Source organism: Ornithodoros turicata, chromosome 1 (genome assembly GCF_037126465.1).
Source record: "Ornithodoros turicata isolate Travis chromosome 1, ASM3712646v1, whole genome shotgun sequence".
Taxonomy (NCBI): Eukaryota; Metazoa; Arthropoda; class Arachnida; order Ixodida; family Argasidae; genus Ornithodoros; species Ornithodoros turicata.
This window is the reverse complement of record NC_088201.1, coordinates 198,106,615-198,132,447: the sequence shown is the minus strand read 5'-3', so window position 1 is coordinate 198,132,447 and position 25,833 is coordinate 198,106,615. Positions and strand designations below refer to the sequence as shown.

Sequence of the window (25,833 nt, the reverse complement as noted above, 5' to 3'; positions counted from 1 at the left end):
AGAAATATGCTTCGCCGAGAATGCAGGACAAATTCGGGGACTCCGTAAAATTTACCAAGGAGCTACCGCGAGAGTGGGACACGTCGCGCGCTACGCTGATCGTCTTCGACGATCCCATGACCGACGCCGGTTCCTTGAAGGAGGTGACCGATCCTTTCATTCGGGGTTCTCACCACGCCAACGCGTCGATCTTCTTACTCGTTCAAAACATCTTTTTCGGCAGTAGCAATTTTAGAACAATATCGTACAATGCCAGTTACGTCGTCCTGTGGCGCACCGTGCGCAGCGTGCACCAGATGGAACATTTCGGCCAACAGCTATTTGGCAGAAAAAGACTGGAGTATTTTCTGGACGCATATAAACAAGCGATGTCGTCGCCCCACGCATATTTACTCGTGGATCTTCACAACTATACGCACGAGGATCACAGGTTGCGTAGCAATATCTTTCTGGGAGAACGTCAATATATCTACGCTCCGAAATGAATCTCCGCCCTCACCTCACTTTACTCAAAGTACTCTCCACTCTACCCCCTCCACGCCGTCGCGACGTCTTGAGACGTTCGTCCTCGTCCGACATGAAACACCTCTCCGAAATTTGCCTGAATGTATTGAACGGAAAGGTGGCTCTACCTCCAGATACGTTCGCGCGTTTGAAGAAGCACAAACGCTTTTTACGACGGCTCGCCTACAAAAAGATTCACAAGAATCCGCAACGTTTGAAGCGCTATCTGTCTCAGCAGCGAGGACAGGGCGTTCTTTCGTCGGTGGTTCCTCTCCTGCTTTCCGCCGTGTTGAACCTTTTCGCCAATGGCCAAGAGAATTGAAGTGACCACCTCCTCCATCGGAAACATTCTTTCCTCGAAGGAGAGTGACGACGTAAAAGTGAAACTCATACTGCAAGCACTGCATCACATACTCAAGTAGTACGGATTTGACCCCTACGACAATAAAAACAAGGCGTCTGACGCTACAAATGAATTTGACTATTCGCTCCTCTCTCCAGAGGTGGACGAAGAGGAAGCGGAAAGGGTCGTCTCGGAATTAAAGAAGGTTCTTTCCTGGGATCGCGAGGGTTGTGTCTCCGTGTCGGGCAATCCCATCAGACACTCCTACGTTTACGAACTCGTCAATTATTTATTGCAACGTAAGACGGGAAAGAAACCTTCCTGGTTCCCCAAAGTCTCGAAACTATTGCGTCTGATTTCTCTACCCAAATCTCGCGAGCCTCAACAGCAGCAGCAGGCCTCCATTGCGTGGACGATTTATGGAGGGATATGAAAAACCAGAGGGTGGTTTGGGGGGTGTGGAACGCTATAGAAAAGCGCATCACTTGAGCAAAAAGAAGGCTCTCGCCATTCTCAGAAAGCTGGATGCCTACACGCTACACCATCCGGTCAGAAGAAAGTTTAATAGGAGGCGCATCATCGCGCTCAAGATGAACGACGTGTGGCAAATGAATCTCGCCGATTTTTCAAAATACAAGAGATTCAACGGTGGCTACCGCTACATTCTCGTGGCAATCGATTCCCTCTCCCGCTTTCTGCGCACCCTCCCACTAAAGACGAAGCGCCCCGCCGAAATGAAAGGGGCCATGATAAGACTTTTTTGGGGAGGTAACATACCTACACGCATCTTTTGCGACAGAGGCGGGGAATTCTACAACAAGACCGTCAAGGAGTATCTCTCACGAAAGAAGGTACACATGTATTCGACCTTCTCTCCAGTAATCAAAGCATCGCAGGCAGAACGCGTCATACACACTTTACGCGACAGAATATTCCGTTATTTTAGAGTAACGGGAAAATACCACTTCGTTTCCGCGCTTCCCAAGATTGTGCGCGACTACAACAACACCAAACACAGGACTTTGGGCATCAGCCCGTCCGAAGTCACGCCTGAAAACGAATTGGAGCTGTTCAATAAGATAAATGGCAAGCCCGTCGTGCCCTCCGTGAAAAAGAAGCTCAAACTGGGGGATAAAGTGAGGGTCCTACTACACAGAAAAGGTTTTCATAAGCGCTCGGAAGGAAGTTGGTCGCCTCAGATTTTCACCGTCTCCCGCCTGAGGGACACCTCTCCTCCCGTCGTACACCTGGAAGATTACCGGGGTAAGGAAGTGGACGGATCTTTCTACCCGGAGGAGGTACTCGTCGTAACCCGAGACGCCAATCAGCCTTGGCCAGTAACGAAAGTGCTGAGAAAGACGGTCAGAGCTTCTCCTTGGTTCGCTGGTTCGGTTACGACAAAGAACACGAGAGTTGGGTTCCGAGCAGCGACGTGGTCAAGATTGGGAAATGATGTCAGACATCTACGTCCACCTGCTCTCGAACGCCAGCATGGATAAGTTTCCCTCGAATAAACTCAACGCCTTCACGGTAGCTTTCGATAGTCCGCTTCAGCTCTCGAATCGGTATAAAGTCGGTCTGATGGATCTCAGCATAAGTAACGATTTTTTAAATATCGGGTACGAAAGGCAAGATGCGAAAATCGAGGTTTCTTTCGAGGACACGGTGGAAGCCGGCAGAACTTTTCGTGTCACCTCGGATCTCGAGAGGGATTTGGGAAAAGCCCTTTCGGAATTCAACGTTTCTTTCGCGTACAATAAATCGCGATACGACTTCGTCTTACCCGTGGACGTGAAAGCCGTGGAATTGGACCCTCGGCTCGCACAGGCGCTCGACGCCTCGCTAGCGTCCCACGAAGCAGGTCGTGCGGTGAAACCTCACAAATTGAGCGAACGCGAAGCTACCTCCATCTTATTGGAGCACGCTGCACCTGTCGCTTTCGGCGACGTCACTCTGAATTCGGAAACCACGACCCTACGGAACACACTCAACAAGTATTTCCAGACGCACAAGCTGGACGCCTCGCTAGAATTCGCGGATAACGTCTACTCTCTGAAAACACCGAAAGGGTTGCACGTACCGGAACCCTTTGTCAAGCTGCTACATCTCACACCCGTCGAGGGACACGAAGAAACGCTACGCGTCTCTCTCCCAGTAGCGCGCTAATTTTCTTTCACGATCAAGACGAAAATTTCTCGATCTTTGCAAGTACATCTGCCTCCCGGCTATTATGCAACGCCGCAAGCACTTCTAAATGCGATTACCCAGCGCGTAGGCGAACGCGCGCGCTTCAGCTTCGACGGAACCGAACAGAAATGTAAAATTCGGCTTTCCGAGGGTACCTCCACCCGAAGACTTTCCGAGTACCTGGCCGTGCTTTTGGGCTTCGAATTTCGTGCCGTGTTCACGGGGGAGGAGGAGGATGCCACGAGCTCTGTCGAGGTACTCCTGGAACCCCCGTTTCACAACATAATCGTCTACATGGATATCGTGGAACCCACATACGTGGGGAGCGGGAAAAAAACGATATTAAAAATACTACCCTTTTATGACGAGAAAGACAAGCACGTCGTCACCTACACGTTAGATAACATCCAGTATTTTAACCTGTCTCAATTCGAAATTCCCTCAGTGACGATCGTTCTCGCGGACGAAACGGGAAGACGTTTGCCATTGCGGTCCAAAGGCAGAACCAATTTAACGTTGCATTTCAAATATGTACCGTAATTCCCCCAAAATAATTCCCGTGTACACGGGACCCCTTTTCCAACGAGGGGGCGGTGCGTTGAGCAACATATCCAAGTTTATCATTCCCATCTGGCAGCAAATAAAACCGATCGCCAAGAGAACGTTGAAGCGCTTGGCGCGGAATTTGGCCGATGGCGAAGGAATATCGCGCGCAGGAAAAAAGACGGTCATAGCAACGGGGAGAGACGTGCTGGATTCCATGGAGGGCTCTGGAAACAACAATGGGAAGAAACGCCGCAAACGACAACAAAAGGCGCCGACACACGACGCACCTGCAGATATCTTTGGTACGCCGTGAAGGTCACACATCCGCTGCCCGCACTCCGTCATGACGTCAACGAAAGGAAAAATACAGACGCCGATCTGTCTAACGAGTGATGTGATGATATTCGAACCCACTTCCATTCAATACGGCGTGGAAGATACTTCGTACCAACACTTTTATCCGGTCAACGGGGTAAATAATTCCGTGATCGAATTTTCTATTCAAAATTTGCAAAGGGCACACTTGGATCTCAACGGCAGTTTCGTGTCTTTGACCGTGCGCATTGTTCGCGACGACGGGGAAGAAATGGACGAGAAAGATGTCGTTTTCCCAATAAACCACCTGTTGAGCGGCATGTTTAAGACGGTCACCGTTTATGCGAACAACAAGCTCGTCAGTTCCAACGAGTTGTACGCCTACAGGAGTATTTTGGAAGTCGTGCTTCATTCCACGCCCATGGCTCAAGAAACAGTGCACGCGGCTGGACTTTATGTCGAGGACGACGAACATTTAAAGGACGATTACGACGTCTCGTCTCGCGGTCCGAAACAACGTTACGAAGCGACGAAGGGTGGAAAATACTTTAACCTGGTCGGACAGATCAATACCGACCTGTTTCAACAGCCGCGCCTGATGGTACCTGCCGTCGAAATTCGCGTCGTTTTCCTGTTAAACAACGACGAATTTAAACTCGTATCGGTCCCCAAAGACAAGAAAACGTACAATTACGAGGTGGACATTAAAGAAATGACGTTACACTTGAAAAAGGTGACGTTCGCACCTTCCCTGTTTTTGGAATACGAGTGGCGGCTTCAGACCACGCCGGCCATCTACGTGTTACGCGGATTGGAAACCAAGGTGCGGAGCTTGAGTGCCGGGAGCTTGGATGCTCACTTTGAAAACGTTTACCCCGAAAGGGTACCTTCCAAATTATGCGTCGCCCTGCTCGCCACGTCCGACTTTCTCGGCGACATCCAATCGAACCCCTACAAATTCCGCCATTACGACCTGTCTCATTCGATGCTCTCCGTGGACGGCCAGCAAGTGCGAGCCGAGTACGACTTTCAGAACGACCTCGTCAAAATTCCCTACTTTAACTTCTTGCAAGAACTGGGAGAGAAACATTTCAAGCATAGCTACGAGCGATTTAAAACGAACGGGTTCCTCCTCTACTTCAACTTGGACGTGGACAAGTGTTCTTCTCCTTCGCATTTGAACGAGTGGCGAAAAGGAAACGTTCGCCTGCAATTACGCTTCGCTAAAGCCCTTCCACACGCGGTCACCGTCCTCTTGATTTCCGAGTGTCCCAAGCTCATGTGCGTCGACAAGGAACCGTACCGTCACCTTCCCATAAGAAAAGATGTATGAGAGTGGAACTGAGTGGAACATCTTGGAACTCGTGTCCCTGAACCCCCTCGCTTCCTCCATGCTGAGAGGCATTTGCACTTCCGACGAAGCCTTCGTTTTACGCAAGCCCGGCTATTTAATCATCAATACCGAAGAGCGAAGAAAGCGCGGACAGCACTGGGTGCTCTACCTGAAAAACTACGACGGGTCTGCCGTGTTTTTCGACAGCTACGGACTTCCCCCCATCGAAGGAAACCTTCGAAGGACTTTACCTGTAGTGGACGAGTATAACGACAAGTGTATTCAATCGCCTTTTTCGCCTTACTGCGGGCTTTTTTGTATCTACGTAGCCACGCGCATGTCGAAACGCTACAGCTTGAAAAGTTGTGTATCCATGCTTTCCTGTAACCTCGAAGAGAATGACGAAACAATAAAACGTCTCCTCGTGAGCGAACTCGTTTCGTAAAAATAGTCTATTTATTTTTTCACGACATACACAAGACCCTTGCGAGACGATCTTCCAACGTGCTGACCCGACGCTCACCGTCGTCGCCGGTCTACACCGTGACGTCGAGGGATGTGTGGAGAAGCCAGTAGCGACGGACGATAGGTCGGTTGAAACCCGCGTTGATGAGACACGGGTCGACTGTCTCTCCTCGTCTATACTTTTCCAACAGCTCGAGCTTGTAATCTACGAAACGCTTCATTTTCTTTGCAATCTTCCCACTGACGGTGAACAGATGTAAGGGTATTGTCTTGAGAATCGAGTGAAAGTCTCCCTCGCAGCTATCGCCGTGAATATAATCGCGTAATCGCAGCAAGTCCCGATACATTCGTGTTTGCACAAAGGTGGCAAACCTCTACTCGGGCGTCATCATGACTGAGGCGGAATGAGAGTAGACAACCTTTTTTTATTTCTCGTTACACATGAATTAGGCTCCAGCTTTGGTTTCGTAGCCGGGAAGACAGCCCAAATACGGACGAAGGCTCGAGTCTAACCAATGGCTGGGGTTTGTCGACCAGAGTCCACCGCAACGACAGGTAGTCAGTTGATCGCCGATTCGCAAAAAGAAGGTCTTTGGAGGAGGCTTGAAGGTTAGGACCAGGGGTAGATCTCCCGTCAGAAGCCATTCGTAATCTGCAACGAAAGGAGTGTGAGAAACGCGTGTTTTTTTTAAATCAAACACACACACGTACAATCTTCTTCAGTCACAGAGTGACACTGATGGTCCATCTTCTCCATCTACCTTCAATAGTCGAAGTCCTTCACAACGTACGTCGAATGGTACTGTCCGACAGCCGAGAAACGGGCGAATCAATCGGTCCATCCAATGCTTTTGCTCTGAAAAAATGTGAACGATTATAGAACGTATTAAAAAATAACGAGGAAGCGTACCTTTGGACCACAATCCACCACAATTGGTGCAGAAGAAGCGGGCGCTGCCAATCTCCTGAAATATGTGAGGCGGGAAAAAACCGACTTCACGCACAGCAAAAGTGTTGTACACTGGAAACGAAACTCTTCAAACATTTCGGCGATGATGACGTCATGGGTATTACTTACGAGGATCTACCAAGCTGATCATGATGGAATGACGATCGACCATTCGCTTCAACATTTATAGTAAAGCTTTGCCTCTCACTCTCTGTGACGTCATTGAACGTGTTTGAACATGTTCGGACACGGGCGGCGAACCGTCGAAGTCGCCCCTGGACACACTCGTTCCTCTCTCTTCCTCTTTATGACGTCATTGAACGTGTCTGAACATGTTTGGACATGTTTGAACATGTTGTGACGTCACTGAATATGTCTGAACATGTTTGGACGTGTTTGAACATGTTGTGACGTGTGTAGACACGAACCCCGCAATACGAAAAACGTCACGCAGTACGAATTAGACTGGTGGTTAGTGTGTCGCGCCCAGTGTAGAAGGATCCTGGGTTCGAATCCCACTCTGGGTCTTCTTGTCGTCATATACAAGTCGCCCCAGAGTGTTAGCTTGAAATTAGTGTAATGTTTTATTCAACGTCGATGGTATCATTGTCATATGGGACATGGCAAAAAGGCGCGAAAGACGGAAGGCGGGGTGGTCAAAGTACGACGCCACCGTCGCAATGCGAGGAGGAGGAGAGCGGTGCAGGGACTATAAAAGGTGCGCTAGTTCTACGACGATTGACAGGAAGCCCACGAGGGGCATCCATCCACGACACGAGGCGTTTCGTGGAGCAAAATGTAAGTTGACCGTCTCTGCTGTGAGAGTGTATTCTATGTATGACATTGTTTTTCAGGAACGAATAGCCGCTGTCACCGCATGACACTGAACACAGGAACTCATCCCATCCTCTCTCATCATCAATCTCAAGCGTTCCTCAACTGAAGGGAAAAGTGAGCATTGTTTCGTGAGGGGGAATCTCGTACTGATTTTGTTTGACCGCAGTGCCGCGCTGTCTCGTATGTCAGTACGACCCCATCGATGCCATGCTCGTGGCCGTAGAAAGAGAGCACGAAGCTAGAATAGAGAATCTCGGTAATAGCCCAGTCGTCCTTTCAGATGACGACGACGACGACAGAGACAGTAGTCCGCCTTTCGTAATACCTGAAACGGATGGCGACGAACCCCCTAGATGGACATGACAATGCAGACGAATTGCTCATGTGGGAAGGGGATCAGTCATATAGATTTCATTCCTCTGTCTGGTAGGGTTCGAGATGAATCACCAGATGCAAGCCCAGAATTTCGAAACGAAGCTGAGCCTGTCCAGGGTCTTAGAATCGTTGAATTGAGAGAACACGTCGTAGAGAATCATCCCTCCGTCACGGAGAGACGATTCCTTCCTTTTTTTGTCACAGATGAGGCATTTGACGGAACGGCTACTAGGTACACGCTTCTCTGTTCCCCGCACGACGACAACGTCGACGATTTGCGACTCTATCTACCGAGCATAGCTCCAGTAATCACGCGCGTCCTCGAAGCTTATCCCATGCCTTTCAAATTTTGTCTGTGCTCCATGGCGCTCATGGTTAAGGACGGAGCCGACGGGTTAACTTCGCATCTCCTTCACGTGAACCTTCACGTGAACCTTCACATGAGAGTCATTCATAACCGCCAAGAAATCGAAGGCGCGATAAATGCTGCTATCGCAGAATCCTCACAACGCGTTGAAAACTATGCGAGAGAAGGGTCTGGTTTCACCTTGAATGACGTCCACTGTGTCGACTTAAAACTAACGCGCTTAAAACCGAAGCGGATTGGATGCACGATCGAGCTTCCCGAGCTGCTAAAGAGAAAAACAAAGACTCTCACAAACGTCAAACTTCCACCGAATCACGAAAACGAGTGTTTCAAGTATAGCGTGCTGGCACTCTTACATCCTTTGAGGAACAAACCAAACCTGCATGTAAGATACCACAAGTACATGAATCCTTCCCATCCGGAGACGCGCGTAACGTACTGGCCGCCCTGCTTCCCAGTCACTTACGAAGACATTTTCCTGTGGGAGAGAAAAAACAAAATCTCCGTCTACATCTACGTGTTCGATGAGCAGACGAGTTCGATATCTACCGGACGGGTTCCCTGCACGCTCTATAAGGATAAAGTCCACCTGCTCGAGGTTAGGGAGCATTTCTATGGGATCCGAAAATTTAGCACTTTCATGGGACGAAGTGACTACTTTTATTGCGAGAAATGCACGTCCGGTTATGGAACGAGAGAGGCATTGCAGCAACACGAACGTCTGTGCCGAGACGTAAACGAAGTGATTCTCGAAATGCCAAAAGCGGGGGAGTGTGTCTCCTTCAACAAGATACAGTACATGCATCCCTATCCCTATTTCGCGGTGTTGGACACAGAGAGCGTTTTGGAAAAGGACGCGCTCGTGAAGGACGCCGTGAGTGTGCACAGGATGAGCTCGTACTGCATCATTGTAGTGAGAATTTGGGACGGAAAAATACTAGGCCTAGATGGCTATTTCCGACCCAGTGCGGCAGAGAAATGCTTGCTCTCGCTCAAGCGATTTAGCGATCAAATCGATAGGTTGAACAGTTGTCCCGCGCCGTTGGTCATGAGTATGGAAGACCACTTTCGGCACGCGAGCGCTACACACTGCGAATTTTGTGGAATCAAATTTAACCGACATACGCGGAACGTATCGCATCACGACCACACCCGCTTCGTAGAGCCCGGTTCTTCGAATTTTGTCGCGACGCTGTGTGATATGTGTAGCCTTACGTGTCGTAACACCAAAGAACTCGTCGTGTGCGTGCACAACCTGCAGTACGATTTGAGCTCCCTTCTCCGCCACATGCACGTTCTAAATCTGGGCGAGCCGTGGATCTTAGCTTCGAGCTCGGAAAAGATAAGAGGGTTCAACATTGGCGATCTCCATTTCCGCGATACCACGCAGTTTTTCAACCTCTCCTTGTCGAACCTGGTGCAAACCCTGCTCGCCAGCGGTGGTGAAAGCGCGTTTCATTGTACCCGTCAAATGTATGGTGACCGTTTCCGACGCCTCCTCAGGAAGGGCATTTACCCGTACACCTTCGTCGACAGTTTCGAAGCGTACAATTTGCCCGCACTACCGCCAAAGGAAGCTTTCAAAAGTGACCTGAACGACCAAGAGATCACGGACGAGGACTATCAGTACGCCCTCGAGATTTTCAAATTGTCCGAATGTAAGAACCTCGGCGGTTACACGCGTCTCTACGTCACGCTCGACGCCTGTCAGCTCTGCGACGTCGTACTGTATTTCAGGAAGATTGCACTAGAGACGGATAGGTTAGATATCCTACGCACAGTGTCCCTCGCCAGTTACGCGTGGAGCAGCGCTCTGAAGCTCACCAAAGTCAAACTCGAGCTCATGAGCGATCGCGAGATGTATGAAACGATCGAGAAGGGAATCAGGGGAGGCATTTGTAACAGCTTCCACAGATACTGTCGGGCTAATCACGAGGGGTGTGACGATTACGATCCCCAGCAAGAAAATACTTTTATCCAGTACCTCGACGTCAACAGTTTGTACCCGTACGCGATGACTTTCCATCTCCCGACAGGTGGTTTTGAGTGGGTGGATCCTTCGAGGTGGAGCGAGATCGATGTTCTCAACATTCCTCACGATTCGGAAGTGGGTTACGTGTACGTGGTAGACTTGTCATATCCTGAAGAACTGCACGCGCTCACTAGGGATTTTCCCCTGGCTCCCGAACACAGGTGCGTGGACGAGAATGAACTCTCCCCTACCAACGCCACCTGAAAGATGCGTTGGCGCTGAACGCCCCTTCCACAACAAAACTCTTGCTGACGTGCTACGACAAAGAACGCTATGTCGTTCATTATGCACTGCTCGCTCTGTACGTGAGGTTGGGCATGAAAATAAAACGTGTTCACAGCATCCTCTCGTTCCGCCAAGACAACTTTTTGCGAACCTTCGTGCAGAGAAACGTCGCGTTGAGGAATGCCGCGAGCACGAAATTCGAGCGACTTCTGTACAAAACCATGTCGAACAGCACGTTCGGTAAGTCGATACAAAATGTGAGACGGATGAAAAAGTATGCCCTAGCCTACGACAAAGAAAGCGTGCTCCGAAAAGCTAGCTCCGTCGACAGTCAGCATTTTCACATTCTGAGTGATAAGTGCATCTTGTACGAGATGAAACAACGCCGCATCAAATGCACGCACCCCCTTTACGTGGGCTTTGCCATTCTTGAAATATCCAAAGTCCGAATGTACAGCTTCATCTATGAGTCGCTCTTTTCTCGCTTGACATGTCCAGTGCAATTGATCTATAGCGACACGGACAGCATAATTTTTTCTCTCACGTGCGAAAGCCTGCAAGAGCAGCTGATGAAGATTGAGAGTGAGTTAGATCTGTCTTCCTATCTGCCGGACCACCCACTTTTCAACGACGAGCATGCGAATCAGATGGGGTACTTCAAAGACGAGACGGGGGGCGGAGTTATTCAGGAAGTCGTAGCCATCCGAGCGAAAATGTACAGCATTCTCTTGGCTTGGACACACAAACAGATCGCGAGAGCGAAAGGAGTTAAGAAAGACGTGGTGAGGAAACATTTATTGCACGAAGTGTACTGAGATTCTCTGTTCAATGAAAAGGCGGTCTCTCAGAAGCAGTGCACCATCCAGAGTATAAAGCAAATGATGTACACCATTTCGAGACTCAAGAAGAGCTTAGTCCCCTACGACGACAAACGCTATCTCGTGGATGCCGTACACTCCTTCCCTTATGGGAGCTGCGAATACGGTAAGCTTTCCTAGTGTTTTGACGCGTATCGCATTACGATAGTACTCCCTCTTTGTGCAGCACCGGAAAACCCGGAAGAGAGCCCGAGACCGTCGACGTCAGGCATCGAGTAACCGTGGAACAAAGAGCTGCACGCGCATGTAATCGAGAATAAAAGTTCTAGTCGAGACATGCTTCTCTCTCTCTCTCTCAGACAGGAGAAGCACGGGACATCGTGGCAGTGTGGTAGCGGAATGGGTGTACGAAAAGAATTACCATTCTGTCATCGTGCTGGTGCAGTGACCCGCGCAATGACGGCGCTGCGATGAAGATTCCCCTTTTCTGGCACGTCTGATCTCACGAACGCCGCATTACGAGATGATCAGACAAGGGAGGGAGGGTGCAGGCATCTATTGACCAACTCTTTTGTTTGTTGTTCAATAAAGATGTTTCAGTGAAAGAACACACAGAGTGTCGTCAAAGTTATTCGGACTGTTTAATGCGTTGCATGTCAATAACCAATCGGTATTTCAATAAATCAATGACCAAATTGGCGATGTAGACTGCTTGCAAATGTCGCTGCTTCCGCAGGGCGTGCTTAATATGAGCGATGGCACGAGCGAGAAGGTCTACGATGTCTGCAGCGATGTAGTTGAATTCTGCGTTGGACAAGCTCACAAATTCGCTCATTAGTCCCAGGGGTCCGTCAGGAACCGTTATGCAGACGTTCTTGTAACGGGCGTAGATCCGACGCACCATCTCCTGCAGCGGCCCCGGCGAGATCTCTCCTATATTGCCAAAGCCTACCATGTCTATCACGTAGCGAAAAGCAGTGATGACGAGCTCGTTGCGGGGACTTTCGCTGTTGAAACATTCCTTCTCCACTTCTTCCCAAGAAGCGTGGGTGCGGGAAGAATTTTGTAAAGAGTGGTAGCTGAACATCTTCACGTAGTGATGACGCGAGCGCGGTGCGCGCTGCCTTTATACAGATAAACGCGCGCGCGCAAAGAACAGAGAGTGAAACCGAAACTCAAAAGCCACCCGTCGCCGCTAGGAGCGCGCGCGCGCGCAGCGGAGAGCCGAAACGGAAAACACCTGCGGGCGGCGCAGAGGGAGCTAGGAGCGCGCGCATGCGCGGACGGGTGGAGCAGAGGGCGCGCGCGCATCCATAGCTGCCGCTGCGCGTCGCCTCAGTCAGTTTCTCTCTGGCTGCCGTGGAAAGCAGACGTGCGCTCCCCGCACTCGCTCAGTTTCTGGCTGGCTGTCGTACAGAGCAGACGTGTGTTCCCCGCGCTCGCTCAGTTTCTGCCTGGAAGTTGCCGCGGGGGAAAAGGTGAGTGATTTGACGCGCTCCTTTTCTCGTATGTTTGCCGTGTTTAGCGGTGACCAACGAGTGATTTGACCGCGCTCGTGTTAAGCCTTTTCTCGCATGTTTAGACTTGTTTTGCGGTGTTCAAGCCTGTTGACGCATGTTTAGCGATGTGTGCCCAGTGGTTCCCGCCTTGTGTTAGCTGCGTAGTGTTGAGGTTAGGCCTAAGCGATCGCCCCCGTAAGCCTTTTTCCTCGTATGTTTGCCGTGTTTAGCGGTGACCAACGAGTGATTTGACCGCGCTCGTGTTAAGCCTTTTCTCGCATGTTTAGACTTGTTTTGCGGTGAGCAAGCCTTTTGTTCGTGTTGACGCATGTTTAGCGATGTGTGCCCAGTGGTTCCCGCCTTGTGTTAGCTGCATAGTGTTGTGACGTTGAGGTTAGGCCTAAGCGATCGTCCCCGTAAGCCTTTTTCCCCGATGTGTACTGTTTTCTCCGTGCTGTTTTAGCAGTAGCGGTTAGACCTTTTCTCTCGTATGCCTAGACTTGTTTAGCAGTGCTGTCATTTTTACCTGCCGCTAGTATCTTGTTCTCTGTCTTTCTCGTCTAGAGCTATGATGGTGGCGCCATCTGGTGTGATGCCTTGCAACTAAGTGGCCACCTGTCGTCGATCTCTGCAACTGCTGGGTGCAAACTACTAACATGGCGGGCGCTGGTCAATCGGGTGTTCCGGAGCGGCTTCTTCGCCGCGGCATCGTTGATTTTCGAATAAATTGTTTCTCTCCACTCTATTTCTATCTTTTTATTTTATTTTCTGCCTATTTTTTTATTTTTTATGACCACGATTATCCGGAAACGCACAACTGGTCTGGACGCGAGATAGACGCTCCCCAATTAGTGTGATGGCTCCATGGAGGGTGCTGATTAATGTGGGGGGTCCCAATTAGCTCTAATTGCTAATTAATGGCGTCCAGACGAAGATGTGCGTTTCCGGATAAACGTGGTCAGTACTTACTACTAACATCATGCATAACAAATTACATACAATACGCACAAGCTACTATTATTGTGCTTTCTTGTTGCGCATGAATCTCCTGACTATGGATCCCAACCCACTATAGTTGCCTTGCTATGCTTAGTAGTAATAGGCGTATGATTACACGGAGCTTTGCCAGCACTGGCCCTCATTTCCAGCTTAGTAAATGCTTATCCATATTTATTAATCTATTATTATTATTATCCATTAATGCTTATCATTTATTGACTTCACAATTGTTGCTCTTTTATTCTTTACCGCCTAATGATGCTTTTACAAACTATTACATGTTTTAAGCACATGATTGGTTCACATGAGTCCAGAACAAGCTGTGATATACTAGCTGCAACACATATTCCAGCGAAGAAGACTTACAACACTCCATTTTCATATCCCCTCATCATCCTGAAGCAGATCAGTCAGATGCAGAGTTCCACACATCATATCAGCACACAGATTCAGATTGCAACTGTGGTTATGCTCACCAATCATGACATCACTGTTTCTGATGTAGTCGTTTTGTAGCAGTGCGAAACCGTGCAGTGTGGCTGCAGTTTTTATAGGTGTAGTTTCATAGGTGAAGCTGGAAATTGAAGTATGACATGTCATGAGTTGTACCAAATAGTATGAAACATCGAAAAGGACACTAAACAGCATGTACATCATACGCGCTCGCAAGAATGCCACGAAAACGCCACTGATCGCACGGAATCATCTACCAGCATGTTGTGGTAGCTGGATAAAATAGGCGTAAGTAGCTATGACATACACAACAAGCAAGTAGAAACAAGAACTGAACTACTACAAACTGCGTTTCCTATATTCCGTCGTCATGTTTTCTATCTTAACTCGCGCACTTGCTTCCCGACGAAAACCGCAGTAGCTGTCTCGACGCGGTCGTAATCGGCGGCGTTTCTTTTCTGTCCTCTTTGGTCCCCGATACGGCTACACTGTCTTCACAGGGGTTTATCAAGTGCATCGTCATGGTTGCTGCACGGCAGTTCACTTATTGCTTCCGACGACACTACAGTAGCTGAAGTGGAGTCCGCCATCTTGCTTTTCAGTGCCGTGGTTGAGGAGCTCAGTCGAAGCTCAACCGTGGTCGTGCAGTGAACCACGTTCGGCGCTGCAGTGTAACACTCTCAACCACGGTTGAGCTCGACCGCGGTCGACTCAACCGTGGTTGAGAGCGCTAGTGGCTAGTTCCATCTCAAATCGAACAATCCGGTACACTTGATGTCTCCAATGAACGGGAAAAAAATATATGCTGAAGCCATCGCTGAATTAGGAGAAATAAACGCTTTCCAAATTCTCTGCGCTGCGCGGTTCGGGAACTAGGAGAGGAGGAAAAAACTGCCTCTCATAAGGCGACGTCGTCGCGAGCGGGTTTGAGCGTTCGCTACAAGGCCATTTCTTCTCGCATTTAGTAATTTCTTGATCTGGCTTTAGACCACTTAGGGCACAATAGGATCCTTCGTTGGCAGTGCTGTACCGGTTTTTGTTTGTCTGCAAAAAAATATCAAAGTTGACTCAAAGTGCCGAAAAACACCATATTCACTGCAGCTTTGCGGACGATGTACAAAACGGATAAGACTGAGCTTTATGCCGTTTAATTTGTCATTCATAGGGCTATCGAATGATGTATAATTTCTTGCTCTACTCTGTAAGGAACGTAAGCGATACCTCTTTTAATAGCACCATACCACCGAAAAATGACGAATTTCGGAAGCCTTTATCTAAAAAACCTCACCAAAAACTTACCTCGAAAATTTTATATGTTGTAGGTAGTTCCTTAGACTATGCACAGAAGCAAAATCAAAATTCGGACTTGATCGGTAGGCGCACTGTGAATTTTTTGCCATTTTTTGCCAGCCCTATACGCGGAGCGCATTCAAGCGGAGGCACCGTGTCCCGCGTGTTGCAAAATCGAATTTTCCAAAGGGACTTTCAACTTCTGTCTTCATATAAAAAGTAATTGCTGTCATTTGAAACCATTCTGAGGTTTCAAGGTTTCCTTTTCAAGGCTCTGGGCGTTTGCGTTCATAACAATGGTGTAATCGCTGAATCTAGATTGTGGAGCAACCAGATGTGCTCGCATTTTTTGCGGGATGTCACATGTATTGCAAGTGTTGGGATCAAGGAAAGAACATAATGATTTTACATCTTTGTAAGAGGCATATCTGTTCAGGGTTATTCTAAACAAGCATATTTATTGTACGCATTATGGCAGGAGGGACGCAGTGACTTCCAGTATTCTTTGACACATTTCCTTTCCTACGGCCTCATGACCTCGGAGGGGGGAAATTACACTGAGGAAAATGTTGTAGTGTCATACGCACACACTCAAGGCTAATTCATGGTGCCTTTTGTGAACCTTGCCGAAACAGCCCGACCGGCGCCGCTGTCCAATATGCCATTCGGTTCGACATGCTGCGACCATGGGAAGGTCTTGATCGCATTTACTCCCTGAAGACACCTTGCGCAAAGTTTCGCCTACACACAGAAGACGCTTCACTCACTTCTCGACTACAGAAGTGCATGGAGTGCCCTTATACAGAGTGTGCGACGACATCTGCATTACTGTAGTGTGTCGTCCTGGTATCACACCTACCTCAATGACCTCTTCGTTGTACAGTGCTGATCGTGTGGATTTCGCTGACTACCGCCTCATACACAAGAAAAAAGTTCTATAGACAAAGGATTTTCGCTTTGCTTCGGAGATCGGCGTAGCTGCCATAAAGACTGTGGTTCCAGCAGATCAAGCCGAAGGCGTAACAGAAGTGGGTCAGCTATGCAGAAGCTGCTTCAAGTACTTCACAGCAAAGGTGGCTGAATCACAACACGCAGCAATGTTTCCCACATTTGAAAGAAAATCTAACAAGAACCTGCCATCAAAAGTAACATAAAGGAAAGTGGCTTCCACAACGGCCTAAAGCAGTTCATGACATGGGCACTAGCTCTCATCCACTCAGAATGCTCTGCATAACTTACGTTACCTTCTTACCTTCGTCACCTTGTCTTCTTCGCTGTCAAGTTCTTGTTATTCTGTGTACTGTAAATATGCTTCGATATGATCACCGTGGACAAATATACCTCTTATAAAGACGCAAAAGTATTCTAAAGCATTCTGTTCTTGACGGGCTCCCAGCACTTGCAATGCATGTGTGTCATCCCGCAAAAAATGTGAGCACATATGGTTGCTCCACAATCTACATTCAGCGATTACAACACTATTATGAACGCAAGCGCTCAGAACGGTTGCAAATGATAGCAATTACTTTTTATGTGAAGACAGAAGTTGAAAGTCGCTTTGGAAAATTCGATTTTGCAACACGCGGGACACGGTGCCAAGGCTTGAATGCGCTCTGCGTATAGGGCTGGCAAAAAATTCACAGTGCGCCTACCGATAAAGTCCGACTTTTGATTTTTCTTCTGCGCATAGTCCAAGGAACTATCTACAACACATAAAATTTTCGAGGCAAGTTTTTGGTGGGGTTTTTTAGATAAAGGCTTCCGAAATTCGTCATTTTTCGGTGGTATGGTGTTACTGAAAGAGGTATCGCTTACGTTCCTGACAGAGTAGAGCAACAAATTATACATCATTCGATAGCCACATGAATGACAAATTAACCGGCATAAAGCTCAATCTTATCCGTTTTGTACATCGTCCGCAAAGTTGCAGTGAATACGGAACTTTTCGGCACTTTGAGTCAACTTTGATATTTTTTTGTACACAAACAAAAACGGAGACAGCACTGCCAATGCAGGATCCTATTGTGCCCTAAGTGGTCTAAAGCCAGATCAAGAAATTTCTATAATGCGACAAGAAATAGCCTTGTAGCGAACTCTCAAACCCGCGCGCGACGACATCGTCTTATGAGAGGCAGTTTTTTCCTCCTCTCCTACTTCCCCAACCGCGCAGCGCAGAGAATCCGGAAACCGTTTATTTCTCCTAATTCAGCGATGGCTTCAACATATATTTTTTCCCCGTTCATTCGAGACATCAAGTGTACCGGATTGTTCGATTTGAGATGGAACTAGCCTAGCGTAACTAGGGTATTACTCTGCGATGTTGTCAGAGGCCCTGTTGTGGTTACTTCCGTCTGACATCGTCGTAGACTTCCATTGCCAAACTAGCCAGTCTCGTGTCAGAAGCGTCACGACCTCAGTCGAAGACGGAATTGTCACGAATGTTAAGCCAACCTCAGCGGCTGTATCCCATTCGATAATCGCAGTTTTCTACCAACAGCGCGTACTGAAGTTCCGTCAGGGGCTGCCTATCACTATGGCCCTTAAACGACCGTCATCCTGCAGATTTCTTTAGAGGGAAGCACGGCAATCATCGAGTTGGCATGGCTAACCCTCTTCCTGTTTTGCAGGTTTTGTGTTTCGTGCCACTGTTATCGGCTTACCAATGCAACAGTCCTCTAGGCACACTCATTCAAAGCCATTGAGGGGCAAAATTGAGGGGCACTGTATTTTCTGTATCTGAGGATTTCTGCGATAGAACAAGATATATCCGGAAAAAAATATGGGAGTCTGCAAAGGATGAACGGAAGCAAGGCAGCTCTGTACGTTAGGTATATAACAAGATGATTGTCAACGGAGTGACATTTGAGTGGGACAGTTTAAATGCATGTAGGCGACCAGTTACAACTCATACTTCATTTTGTTCTGGTGTCACACAAAGCTGTAATGTGCATACAGGCAAAACGACCTCGACCGAGGTGGTGGGCCGCGGTTTGCCACTGGCAACAATCGAACGAATAACGGACCACCCTCAATATAGTTTCCTCAGAATGTCACTGGAAAGACATGTGATTTGTTGCTTTTGTGTCTGAATGCCAGAAGCGTAAAAAAATAAAGTTCATGATTTCTGCAAGCTTTTATCTACGCTTAATCCTGATATAATTATGGGATGTGACTCCTGGCTTGATGGTTACGTGAGAGATTCAGAAGTGTTCCCTCCTAACTGTACGGCATTTCGAAAGCTTTATTATTATTATAATTGGGTGTTTACGTCGCGAGACAACTGAGATCATGAGCGACGCCACAGCGGTCGGTCTGTGGATTGCTTTTGCCCACCTGAGGGTTCTTTAACGTGCGATGAAAGCTCATCACACGGCACCCCGTATTTAACGTCCCTCGCGGAAGAGCATTTCGAAAGCATAGAAACACTCATGGCGGTGGTGTATTTATTTGTGTACGAAGTTCTGTGCACGCTGAGGAAATTCACAGTAATTTTGACAGCTGTGAGTCTGTATGGTGTCGTCTCTTGTCGAAAGGGTAATCCATTGCACTGTGTTCTTTTTAGTGGCCGCAGGCAAGGAATGTTTGAGAAATTTGTGTGACCAAGTATCTTTTATCTCCGATCATAGTGTGTTAACGTTCGGTGATTTTAACTTGCCAGATTTCAAGCGGTGTACTACCGGATATGAGAGATTGAATAATTCACCTGCTTACCGAGTTTTTGATGAGATGCTATATATGCATTCTTTGCACCAATTTGTTCATCTTCGGACACGCGGCTCCACCGTTTTATATTTACTACTGTGTAACTGTGAGGAAATTATTAGTGATGTTTCTGTCTTCCCGGGCCTCTCGGATCACGAATGTGTGACTGCTAGTGTTAGGACTCACTCTAAGGTAGTACCAAATCAGCATCAGAGAAAATTTTTTGTCTTGTATAGCAGGGCTGATTTTAAGGCTATTTCTAGGAACCTGGAAGCTAATTACCCTGATTTGGAAACATTAAGCAAATCCCAATGTGTTGACTTTCTGTGGAAGCATTTTTGAGATATGCTGACCAGCCTTGTTCAAAAATATGTACCGACACGGAAAATTAAGCACAAACGCAAATGCGATGAACCCTATTTTACGAGGAATATACAAACGTTGACAGGCGGAAATCGGCAGCCTTCTCCGCGTTCAAAAAGAACGGCAGTGCTTCGAACTATGAGAAGATAAAAGCGTTATCTAAATGCATTCGTAACGCGATTCGTATAGAGAAGCGGACATATTTTGAAAGAGTTAAGTCAGATTTGGGGGCAAGTCAAAGCTATTGCGGAAGTACATAAAACAGGTCTTACAGGTCTTATCGATAACGATCGTTTTTTTAATTTTTATAAACGATCTTGTCGGAGTTGCTGGTTCTTCCATCACGTTATTTGCAGATGACTGTGTAATTTATCGGTCCATAGACAGGGTTTATGATGCTAATATTTTTCAACGGGATTTAAGTAAAGTAGAATTATAGTACAAAGACTGGGGTATGAAACTGAATGCGGGCAAATGTAAGGCTATGTCGTTTTCTAGTAGCATCAAAGTTTTAAACTATACATTGTGTAATTCTATTCTCGAAACGGTTGACGAATATAAATATCTAGGTGTCAAAAGTCACAGAAGTCTTAAATGGGAAAAAATACATTGACATGATCATTTAAAAAGCTAGCAGCACACTTGGTTTTTAGAAGAAATTTTAAAGGGGCTCCCAGGGACATTAAGGAGATAGTCTATAAATCGTATGCTCGACCTATTTTGGAATACTCTAGCACGGTTTGGGATCCGCACGAGAATGGTTGTAAACAAAAAGTTGAAAAAATTCAAAGTCAAACAGCAACGTTTGTGACAAATTCATATTCATCTTACTTTCGATCTGTGCATTTAAAATCCATGCTGGGATGGGTGTCTATGAGTCTCGGAGAACGCAAGCTCGGTTGAAATTTCTCCGTGATATTTATTTCGATCTTTCTGGTATTCCTTCTGGTAACTACTTGTTTCCTCCTAGTTTTATTTCTAAACACCTAGATCACGAACACAAGATTGAGCTTTACCGTTTTAGATCAACAATTTTTCAGAACATTTTTTTGTTAAAACTATCCCCGAGAGAAACAGCCTCCCTCGTGACTTAATTCATTCGGCCTCCAATGACATCTTCTTGAAAAGAGTGCAAGAATTTCTGTTGCGTTAAATGCTGTTGTAATCTTATACCTTGAAAAGATGTTCATTTGTATGTTCTCCTCTCCACTACGTAGTGCCACTCATGTGGAATTGTAGGGTACATGAAATAAAAAAATAAAAAAAGTTCCTTCAAGTCGAAGTTGAGAACTGCGAGAATAGTCGACTCAACGACCGGAGTGCTAGCAGACAGGGCAAGCACCGTGGAAAACAAAGAAATGTGAGCAGCTTGGATCGTCTTCCTATTCCAACCGTCTATTGCATTTGTGGCAGCATTTCTCACTCGACTGCAAACTGGGTAGGGCACATAATTTCTCCGTCAATAACTGTCGCAGGGCAATAATTTCACGCGTAATTTCACGCGTATTAGGCGCGGCTTATGCGTTATTTTTTTTCTTACGGGCGCTCCGCGGCTTATCTGATTACTATTTTTTTCCTGGTATTTTCCCCATACGGCAGTTTTAACGAAAGGGCTGACAGTGTTTCTGGAACAGTACTGACCTGCCGGTGCACGAGCAGTGTGTAATAGGGGCGGGTCAACATTCGAGTAGATTGATCTTCCTGGTGTATTCCCCCAAGCAGCTTTAACGAAAGTGGTGACAGTGATTCACGTCTTCTGGAAGACCACTGACCCATGAATCCATGAAAAACACCCAAGAAGGGCACAATCCGAAATTGCTAGAACTCTATAGACCTGACCTCCTTTGTTGCACAATATGCTGACCCCGGTGTATGGACCACAGGGTTTATGGCCTCCTCTATGGTCTCCTTTGTCACGCAAATCAGTCGCCGCGTATTGCCAGCGGCTTATGCGGCCAGAAAATTTTCAAAATGTTCCTAAGAACCCGTCCTGCGGCTTATCTGCGGTGCGGCTTATACGCGTGAAATTACGGTATTAGATGACAGAAAAAAGAAGCTAATCGGTGGTAAGCCATGTTGTCGTTGTGCACAAAAAGGCCACTACGCCAGGGGCCCAAGAGGAAAATTACAGTGTTCCCGTTGTAGAGGTTGGCACGCATCGGCAGTGCGTGACCCATCGTGGAGGCCCGAGAGCAAGCGCATGGTCAGCACGGAAACAAGCAAGGCCACAAGCGTGTTGGTCCCGGACGGACTAAACAGGAACAGTTCTCAGGTACCCCTACTTGCTTTTAGGTGCTGGGTAACAGCCAACGGCAAGTACATCTACGTTCGTGAAATAATCGACGAAGGTAGTCAAGAGACTTTCATAAGGAAACACTTGACCGAACAGTGAAGTCTTCAAGGGAGCGACAACATAGTCCTCACGCTCAACACTTTTGGATGCATGTCGAGTTTGAATCCCAAGCGATGTGACGTAGTGAAATGCCACATACAAAGCCAGTTTTCACCGTCAGAATAGGCCTTTGAAGCAGGTGTTGTTCCTGATATATGCAGGAATGTACTCTGGGCGCCCACTGACATTGACATCGCGCAGAATATCAAAACTGGAGGGCGCCGTTGACTTATTGTTCCCCAACGTTCAGGACATGCAAGGAATTAATCTGCTTCAGGAGGCAGATCAGCTGTAGAAATAGTAACGGAAAAAAATTTGCGTTGCAGTCATAACGAATGCCTTATCGCAGTTAAAACAAAATGGGATAGACATTTCAAAGTCCCACCTCAACATCTGGTACTGAATGTGCAACCTTGAATGCTGTGACCTGCGTACTCAGAGCCGAGTGCACCTCTAACGACGACATGGTCAACTCACTGCGGAAGTTGTGGAAATTGGATGACATCGGCGTTGTGAATAATTCGTCAGGGAAGAACGAAAATGAAGGAATAAAAAAAAGAAGAAAAAATAGAAAAGAAATTCAAACATGGTCAAGAAAGCGAACTGAGCTACTCGGTTGCCCTGCCTCTGGAAGGTTTCAGGAGAGAGCTTATTTAATAACCGATAAATGGCGAAATGTTGTTTGAAGAGCTTACTTACCGTACATAATGAGACGAAAATGCATGCATTACATATGACTTGTACTTGTATCCTACTGGACTGTCCATTGTCCGAAAAGCGAGTTTCCACATTACTGTGACGAAAATGCATAAAAAAAGTTTGATCCTCAGAAACATCGTCCATAATTTCAGTTGTCCATATTAACGAGGCACGACTGTATATATATAGTCGATATAAATAAAGCATTTTCGAAAATTTCCGGTTTCTTCGGCTATGGTGAATATGGGTCAGAAACAGAGGGAAGATGTCGAAAGGAAAATAAGGAAGGCCGAGGGAAGGCCGGTGTCCCGGAAACTGGAAGAACTCGCATCATTGAGGCATGCGCAGGAGCTGCAGGAGTACACGAGTGCTGCGGGACCCAGCGGGTTAACACGGCCCTGAACTCAGCCTTCCGAATCGCGTGTACCCTCAATAATTGTACGCGAGCTCTCCAGCCCATCAATGGCCACACTGATGGTGCTTGCTCTCACAATATTATTATATTGTCTCTAGTGTAGCTAGTTTAGCGTTAACATTTCTGGACACTGTAAGAAAGGAGGGCGAGGTAGGGAGATAACCTTCAGGAGAGATCCTTCTCTCTGTCTCGTTCCCATTGCAAGTAGTTCATCATGTAATGTCGAATTGACGTCATCGAATATAGGAAACCAGATCGGGAGGACGGTGTCGCCTCCAATTAAAGTGAGCTAGATGTACAGCTTGGGACAAAAGTTTACGGAACACTGGGGTGTCGCTTTTTTCCCTTGGAGTGATACCCTAGCAGCAACCAAGAGTGGACACACATACTGAGAGATTGATAGCACAGCCGGTCATCCGTTTCTTATTCGACCTATTCCCGATATCTAGCACAACACCTCTCCGTGCCCTGTTCCGTAAACTTTTGTCCCAAGCCGTACGGACGACCGTGAAGAGCTCTCACAAGGGTCAGCTGTCACACCAGCTACGTAAAGCTACGTAGCTATTTTTTAAGCGACACAAGTAAACACTAGCTGAATAAACTTTTATTGTCTTGGAAACCATGGCAAGGTGCACACAGCAACGTAAAATAGCCCGTTCTTGAAATTTTCAAATGTTACACGACGTATTCTAAAGCTCTCAAGAATGCACGTGTTCGTAGTGGGTATTCAACGCTGGGAAATCTTCCCAAGGATTTTCAGCGGAACGCGTTGCACAGCTAAGTCCAACGCTGAGCTAAAGTCACTGCGGTTATCATAGGGGTCAGTTGTGTAGCGGGCGACGACAACGACGACAACGATGGCCACGCGCCTGGAGCACCGCCTTCAGTTCCACCGGCGCGGCCATGGAGACAGGCCACCGTCATCGCCTCTCCGTGGCATACCATCATCGCCGGTCGGGGCTCATGTAGAGGAAGACCATCGTCCTCTACATTTGGTGACCCGGACAAAGAACATCACGTCCGGAGCAATTCGGCCCTTCACCATCCCAAATTTCCGACCACGCCATCGAGCAGCACTACCTCCGGCACACACGGCCCACCTTCACTCCTACCGCACTCTTCGCTCTCTCTCACCTACGCTTCTCTCTTCGCTCAAGTCTTCTCACGCTTCTCACTGCCGGCCGCGACACTCGAGCCTTGCGCTCACCTGCCGGTTGCGGCAGTCGCGGCAGCCGACGCCTCGGCACGCTTAAGCCCGTCTCGGCACCTCACTCACTCCACCTGGGACTATCGAGCTTCGGCTCCCGTGCCGGTCGCGGCACCCCAGGACCACGACACCGAGCGCCTCACTCTCTCTGCGACGGATCGCTGTTCCCGTCCACACCTACCACAAGGATGACTACCTACACACGGATCGCTGTTCCCGTCTTCATCCTCTCTGAAATGCCGCCAACGTGTGCCGTGCCCCTGTTCGACCGCACGTCTACCACGTCACCGCAGCTTTCCCCAGACGCGTTAACTCCAGCTCTTGCGATGCGTCCGCAACGCATCTGACGGCCGGGGGACCCCTGTAGCGGACGACGACAACGACGACAACGATGGCCACGCGCGTGGAGCACCGCCTTCAGTTCCACCGGCGCGGCCATGGAGACAGGCCACCGTCATCGCCTCTCCGTGGCATACCATCATCGCCGGTCGGGGCTCATGTAGAGGAAGACCATCGTCCTCTACAAGTTGTTCCATATGAGGTGTGGAAATAGCCACGTCCCTCAACTGGTGCAGCGACTGACAGCGCAATCTATATGGGCAAGATGGTGTTTCAGTAGCTTTTTAACAACATGTTAGAGATGGTGTAATAACGTAGAGCTACTTTTTACATTTAACATGGCGGTCAACAAGCCAGTAAAGGCTAGCTTGTACGTATCCTACACAGATAGGACAGACGTGAAAATATAAAATGTAAAGCTTAAGATAATAGGTTCTTCACTGCTCTGTTTCTTTGTTTTGTATACGCACTTCCAGTGGTATTCCATTCGGTACCCCTCCACAATAACGATCACGAGAAAATGCAGTTGAGACAAGCTGCCCCTGCCAGTATGGTAGCCTGCCCTGTCACTGGGGCGCAATGCCACACTTGACGACCTCCGAGCAGATGTTTTTTAAAAACTGTTTTTGAAATACGGCTCTATTTTAATATGTGCGTGGTGTAGCCAAAATATCGTACTAAAACCAAGCTTTGGACTCATCAGCCTGACGAAAGTACTTTCCTCACAGCAAAATACTCGTAAATATTGTGACAACTCTCCCCCCGACCTCCCCTAATAGGTGCAGACTGCAGACACGTCGTCGTCGTCAAAGTACATCCCTCTCTCTCCAGTGCTCCATGTCCGCATGTACTGCACCATAGCAGACGGCCCGGCCGTTCTCATGGTAACGTGAAGCTTCGAAAGTATTCTTGACAATTTCTACATATAACATGTCTTTGCAAGCACGGCAAATTGGTTTGGATGGCTCCCGTGTGCGTTTGCCAGCGCGGCGGCGATGCGTCTTGAGTGAGGCAGCTTTGCGGGGCAATGCCTGATGACTGCAGGAGTGGTGAAGCGTTTCTTACGTTTTTTATTTTTTTCCAGGCAAAAACACAAATATGATGCTTCAAATAATCTCTGTGAAATAAATGTTCAAGGGGCATACTATGAAATACAATCGGTCCCATTTTTTTTTATCA

The 25,833-nt window shown here is 47.8% G+C and overlaps 1 protein-coding gene across 9 annotated transcripts in view; it reads left to right on the top strand.

Moving 5' to 3' along the window:
* The window catches only part of LOC135378930 (caspase-7-like), a 271,342-nt gene that overhangs the window by 195,126 nt on the left and 50,383 nt on the right, over positions 1 to 25,833 (top strand). The window lies entirely within an intron of this gene.